Raw genomic sequence first — 7,150 nt, 5'->3', positions numbered from 1 at the left:
AAGATACTGACGTGATCCTCGCACCCGACGGAAATCCAGTATTCGGTGGACCGTGTAGGCAGGCTGGCCTCCAATAATGCGAGGAGGAGGGGGAGGTTTACCTGCCGGAGTGAAAGGAGAAGACAAAACAGGTTTTAGAAGGGAGACATGAAAGGTCGGATTAATCTTTAAAGATCTAGGTAAAAATAAACGATAAGTAACTGGGTTCACTTTCCTTGCCACTCTGAAAGGCCCGATGAAACGCTGGGAGAGCTTACGGGACTCAACTCGTAAGGGCAAGTTCTTTGTGGAGAGCCAAACTCTCTGGCCTGGATGCAGTATGGGAGCAGGTCTGCGCCTACGATTAGCCTGTCGCTGATACTGCTGAGAGACTCTGAGAAGTTTGTGTCGAGCCTTCTTCCATGTCAGGCGACAGCGTCGGATGAACTGCAGTACGGAGGGAACTCCAACTTCAACTTCTTGTTCAGGGAACAGTGGAGGGGCATAACCAAACTGGCATTCAAAGGTAGACATGCCCGTTGCAGAGGAGCATAGAGTGTTATGTGCATACTCTGCCCACATAATGAAGGACGACCAAGAGGTTGGATTGCTAGCAGTCATGCACCTCAGAGTAGTTTCCAGATCCTGATTTAATCTCTCCGTTTGACCATTGGACTCAGGATGGAATCCAGAGGATAGGCTCACCGTCACCCCCAAAAGTTGACAGAACGCCCGCCAGAATTGAGAGGAAAACTGAGGGCCTCGATCAGAGACAATGTCCTGAGGTATGCCATAGACTCGAAACACATGGTTAATGATCAACTCAGCAGTCTCTTTAGCAGTGGGCAACTTGGGCAAGGGAATGAATCTGCCAGCCTTAGAAAATCTGTCAACAATTACCATTATGGTAGTGTTACCTTGGGATGGAGGGAGTCCAGTAATAAAATCCATGGAGAGGTGAGACCAGGGTCTTCGAGGTATAGAGAGGATGGAGCAAACCCTGAGGTGAGCGATGAGAGACTTTCCCTGATTGCATGTGGGACAGGCGGTTACAAAGCTTCTGGTGTCCTCCTTGATGGTCGGCCACCAAAATCGTCTCTGGAGGAATTCAAGGGTGCGAATAGTGCCAGGGTGGCAGGTCAGGCGAGAGGAGTGACCCCACTGGAGAACCTGGGAGCGAACTGATTTAGGGACAAACAAGCGGTTGGTAGGCCCTCCACCTGGGTCTGGTTCCCTGGCCTGGGCTTGTCTTACAGTAGTTTCAAGTTCCCACCGTACAGGGGCTACTATCTTGGAGCTAGGGATAATGGGAGTGATAGAATCTTCTTGGTTACTACTTGCATATACTCGAGACAGAGCATCAGGTTTAAGATTTTTTGTGCCAGGACGGTAGGATAAAATAAACTGAAACCGGTTGAAAAATAGAGACCAGCGTGCCTGACGAGGGTTAAGTCGCTTCGCCTGCTGAATATACTCTAGATTTTTATGGTCCGTGAGCACTTGAAATGGGTGTTTGGCCCCCTCAAGCCAATGTCTCCATTCTTCAAGTGCTAGTTTAACCGCCAGTAATTCTCGGTCACCCACGTGGTAATTCCTCTCCGTTGGAGTTAGGCGGTGGGAAAGGAATGCACATGGATGAAGTCTGTTATCCTGTCCTCTCTGGGAAAGCACTGCTCCAATACCCACATCTGAGGCATCCACCTCTACGACAAAGTGTTTGTCTGGGTCTGGGACAGTGAGAATGGGTGCTGAAGTGAAGCGGAGTTTGAGTACCCTGAAGGCTGACTCTGCTTCAGGACACCAGCGAAAACTAGCATTTCTCCCCTTAGTAAGAGCAGATAGGGGAGCCACCACAGAGCTGAAGTTCAAAATGAATTTACGGTAAAAGTTGGCAAAACCAAGGAATCGCTGCACCTCCTTCACAGATGAGGGAGTGGGCCAATCCGTCACTGCTTGAACTTTCCGTGGATCCATCTGTACATGGCCAGGCGTAATTATGAATCCCAGGAACTGTACTTGAGTCACATGAAATTCACACTTCTCCGGCTTAACATAGAGGTGATTCTTGAGGAGACAATTTAGCACCTTCTTGACATGCTCCACGTGCTCATTAGGGGAACTTGAAAAGATGAGAATATCATCCAAGTACACGAATGCAAACTGATTGAGCATGTCCCTAAGAACATCGTTTATCAAAGCCTGGAAGACTGCGGGAGCGTTGGTGAGGCCAAAGGCCATGACTAGGTACTCGTAGTGCCCAGTGGGAGTGTTAAATGCAGTCTTCCACTCATCCCCTTGTCTAATGCGCACTAGATGATAAGCATTGCGCAAGTCGAGTTTGGTGAAGATGGAAGCTCCTGCAGTAACTCAAAGGCTGTGGCCATAAGCGGCAAGGGTAACGGTTCCGTATAGTGATCTTGTTGAGGCCTCGATAATCTATGCAGGGGCGAAGGCCCCATCCTTTTACCGACAAAGAAAAACCAGCGCCAGCAGGAGAAGTGGAGGCGAATAATCCCTGCCGCAAGGGCTTCCTCAATGTAGTTGTCCATTGCTGCACGCTGGGAGAAGACAAAGAGAAGATGCGACCTCTGGGGGACAGGTACCTGAGAGTAAGTCAATGGTGCAGTCAGATGGACGGTGAGGGGGTAAAGACATAGCTTTCTTTTTACTGAAAACTGCCTTAAGGTGGTGGTACTGAGTGGGGACTTGAGACAGGTCTAAGGGTTCTTGGGACTCGAGAGTAGAATCAGAGGAGCTCTGGATAACACAGGTGGCATGACATGTGGGACCCCAACTGAGGATAGCCCCCGTGGACCAGTCAAGATGGGGGTTATGTTGAAGAAGCCAGGGGTGACCGAGAATCATGGGAAACACTGGAGACCGTATCAGATGGAAACACAACTCCTCCTGGTGTTCGTAAATGGAGAGGTGAAGGGGAGAGGTGAGAAGGGCCACTTTCCCGGGTCCCAGAGGTCTTCCATCCAGAGCAGTAATGGTTAGAGGGGTTGCAAGGGAGTCATACGGGACTTTGAGACTCCTAGCAAGTGAAAAATCCATAAAGTTCCCAGCTGCACCTGAATCCACCATGGCCTTGAGATTTTGCTTATGATTACCCCAGGCAAGTGTGATGGAGAGAAACAGTCCTGAATTGGAAGGTGGGGCAATGCTAGTAACTCCCGTTACAGTCCTTCCCTGCCTGAACGGGATCGAGCGTTTCCCGAGAGCTCTGGGCAGGCAGAACGGAAATGTCCAGGCAAACCACAGTACAGGCAACACCGCTCTTTCATGCGGCGGTCTCGTTCCGACGGCGAGATCCTAGTGCCACCCAACTGCATAGGTTCTGGTGACCCTTGGGACAGTGGTAACAGCTCTGTGGGAACTGGACTGACAGGGGGTGTTAACGCAAACTGGCGACTCAAACTTCATTCTCTCAGACGATTGTCCAGCCGAACCGCCAGGTCAATAAGGGCCTCGAGATCATTGGTAGGCTCTCAGGTGGCAAGTTCATCTTTGAGTGCCTCGGAAAGACCGTTCTGGAAGCACACCACAAGAGACTCATTGTTCCAGCCACTCCCTGCTGCAATGGTGCGAAAATGGATGGCATATTCAGCAGCACTGCGACTACCCTGCTGGAGGGACAGCAGTCGTTTAGACGCCTCTCGGCCACTGATGGGGTGATCAAAAACGCGCTTGAATTCCTCTTGAAATGCGGCATAACTTGCACAGAAAGGGGTCTGGGTCTCCCAAACTGCTGAAGCCCAAGACAGGGCCTTACCAGAAAGGAGAGTGATGAGATATGCAATCTTGGCCCTATCAGAGGGGAAGGATGATGGCTGTAGCTCAAACGTTAGGGAACACTGAGTGAGGAATCCACGACAAGCACTGGGATCCCCAGAGAAGCGTTGTGGTGGAGGTAGATGGGGTTCAACTAGGGGAACTGACACTGGAGGACTAGGACGAGGTTCAGAAGCAGCAGCAGCAGAGGCCGTAACTTGGGGAGATGGCAGCCGATCAAAGATCTGACGGATGGAGGTCATGACATCAGAAAGTAATTGTGAATGTCTCTCCATCAAGGCCTCCTGTTGGACTAACACAGATTCATGACGTTGAACTGAAGACTCATGTTGAGCTATGGTAGTGAAGAGATCCTGAGTGCTGGGCGTCTCTGGGTCCATAGTTTGGCTTGGTGTTTCTGTCAGAGCCGAGGCTCGAACTCGGGTGTGAAAGTCAGAAACTCAGTCCTTGAGCCACTGGAGGATGGTGAACCCAATAATAAGACGCACTTAGAAGCAGTTGAGATGCAATAGGTTTAATGAAGCAAAAACAGAGAGATTAGTTCTCAAATAACAAAAACTGTCCAACGATTGAAGTCTACAAAAAATATTCAAAAAATCCAAAGTTCTTAAAGCAAAAACACTCCAGAGGAGAAAATCCACAAAAATCCAACACAGAGAGAAAACAATCGAAGGGCAAACACTATAAGAAGCCTCAGACTACATAACACTTACTCAGGCAACTGTCTTAGAAGAATTAAACACCAAGCAAAGAAACTGAGAGACAGCATCACTTAAATACACACAGTAAAATGAGACACATGTGAACAGAATGACTCTAATTACAAGTTGAGTAAGCTGAACAAGAGAGAGCAACATGAGGACCTCTAGAGGCCAAAACACAACAAAAGCCAGAAATACTGACAGTTTTTGGACTATGGGGGGGGGGTGCCATTATTTTATGTGCACAGTACATTCTGCGTTGATGACGTCAAATGGTTGCACTCAGTGAGCTACTGGCGCTTTTTACCGCAACACAACTCAGAAAATAAAATACTGATACGATACCACATTGTGAGGCTTTTGGTTGTAATTTTCAGTCGAAGGGCAACAAAAGAATTACTATTTATTAATTAACTATTTATCATGTTTTGCATTATATATATATATATATATATATATATATATATATATATAATATCTTTTTTCCAATACTATTTTCCCAGACTGTTTGGATGCCATAATTAAAAGTTTATATTATTCTCTATGTGAAACAGTGAAAAACATTAATACTAATACTTACAGAAAGGATACAAGAGCAGCAACACCCAGAGGAAAACCAGTGACCACATGCTGGAGCTCTGTATTTCTAACCTGGACAGCTGAAAAGATACTCATTGCTGTTCTCTGTTTATGCTTTTCTTTGTCATGCACAGACATTAAATGTCTGAGAATAAATTTTATGTAGAAAATATTTTAAATAAAAACTGCCTACATATGACACATTGCTGTGACTGAAGAGAATTTGACTCTGAGGGTGTAGAAAGAGCAGTAACCCGTTTGACATCAAGCGAAATTACAGCCAATGCTATAACTCAGAAACATTTCCCTATATATTAACATCCCAGTGGGCAATTGACGTCTAAATAAATAAATAAATAACAGATCAAATATGCAAATCAAAGTGACGTCATAAAAATTACATGACATTGATTTGATGTAAATTAAACATCAAACATATTTCACTGTGCTATTAACTATTTTCACTCAATTACCACAGAAAGAAATTGCTGTCCTAACTGAATCTAAAATGATGTTACAACGTCTTGATCAAGTCTTGACTATTATTTGACGTCAAATTGACATTAAGGTGCCTGCTGGGATTATCACTTCTAACATTTTCTGTTGACATAACATTGATAATTTTTACTTACACTTTCACTTCCGTTTAAACACTGAGAAGAATGAAACCCATATTTTTTATGACCAAAACAATATTTTAAACATTTGAACATTCATAAACATCATTTGTATGTTCTCACGTTTAAATTTATGAATTTAGCAGATGTTTTCTGTTTTTTTAAGGGGAGGAGAGCCAAACTTTTTAGCATAGATACTGTAACATCTCCAACTTGACTGCAGGCGCCGCCTGGTGGAAACAACATGTAACTTGTTGAACTCAGGAAAATAAAATCTTAGGACGCAGATGGGGATGATTTCATGATATCCGAGTGTTTTTGGTGGGATCTTCCTCCCCTTTCATTAAAGTTGTTATTTTTACATTCTCTGGGACACATTTCTCATATATGTCACTCTGACGAGTGGGGCGGGGCTGAGAGCCGTGGGAACAGAGCGAGGCCGGTGGAGTTAATGATAATGAGTGACATCTGCGCTACTCACCAGTCCCACGGAGGAGCTCCGGAAGGTTAATCTTACATTCATTGTGCACTAAATACCAAAACAGTTTGTATACATCTCAAATCAAACCATTCTTCTATGACATTAGCAAAGGATGCCACTCAACAAGCACACATTGCCATAAAACCATGACCTAAGAAAAAACAAAGCAGCATTATACAATATAGGCCTATATATATATATATATATTTTTTTTTTTTTTTTTTTTTTTTCATGTAAAATGTTTATAGTGTATATAGTGTTTTTCATTTAAAAAAATGAAATAAATAAATAATAAATAATAAAAATAGTGAGTATATTTCATTAAAGAAATTGTGATTCAGTGTTGTATAGAAAATATTGAGGACTTTTTACTTATTAAACGAAGATATGTGTTTTCCTAATTTTTTTTTTAAAGGAACGAAGGCTACCTATTTATTTTAAGAGAATTAGCTCAATTTTGCAGTTTTATTTTAGAGGTGATTGTTAGTTCCCAGCATGCTCCAGCACGTGGCCAGGACCAGGATGACAACTTAAGGGAGAAGCTCTGAGTGACCGTGCACAATTGAACCCTTAATCTATGCCGCCAATCTTTTTTTTGAGGCTGGACAAGTTGTTCACATTAGAATGGGTTAATCGCACACTAGCGTCCGGGAAGCCCAACCAAAACAGAGCTATCCTCATCCGTTTGTTAAAGTTTCGGGAGAAGAATTCCTCTACCGTGAATCAAGGCAGCGTGACATCATGCACGACGGGGTCAAGATATCCTTTGCGCAGGACCTCTCAGCTGAGACAATATGGATCCGACGGGGATTTAACCCAGTTACTAAGCTATTTGTTGATATCAAGGCGTTCCATGGTTTCTAACATAACCCTTGCAAGCTGAGAGTGCTACACAATGGCAAGATTCATCTTTTTTCAACACCGCAAGAAGCTGAAAAGTTCTACAAAAGCATCTCACAGCCAACGTAGAATCTTCTGTTAAGTGAACAGCGGAGTTA

Source organism: Onychostoma macrolepis, chromosome 16, assembly GCF_012432095.1.
Source record: "Onychostoma macrolepis isolate SWU-2019 chromosome 16, ASM1243209v1, whole genome shotgun sequence".
Taxonomy (NCBI): Eukaryota; Metazoa; Chordata; class Actinopteri; order Cypriniformes; family Cyprinidae; genus Onychostoma; species Onychostoma macrolepis.
The sequence above is the reverse complement of the archived record's forward strand: the minus strand, read 5'-3'. Positions refer to the sequence as shown.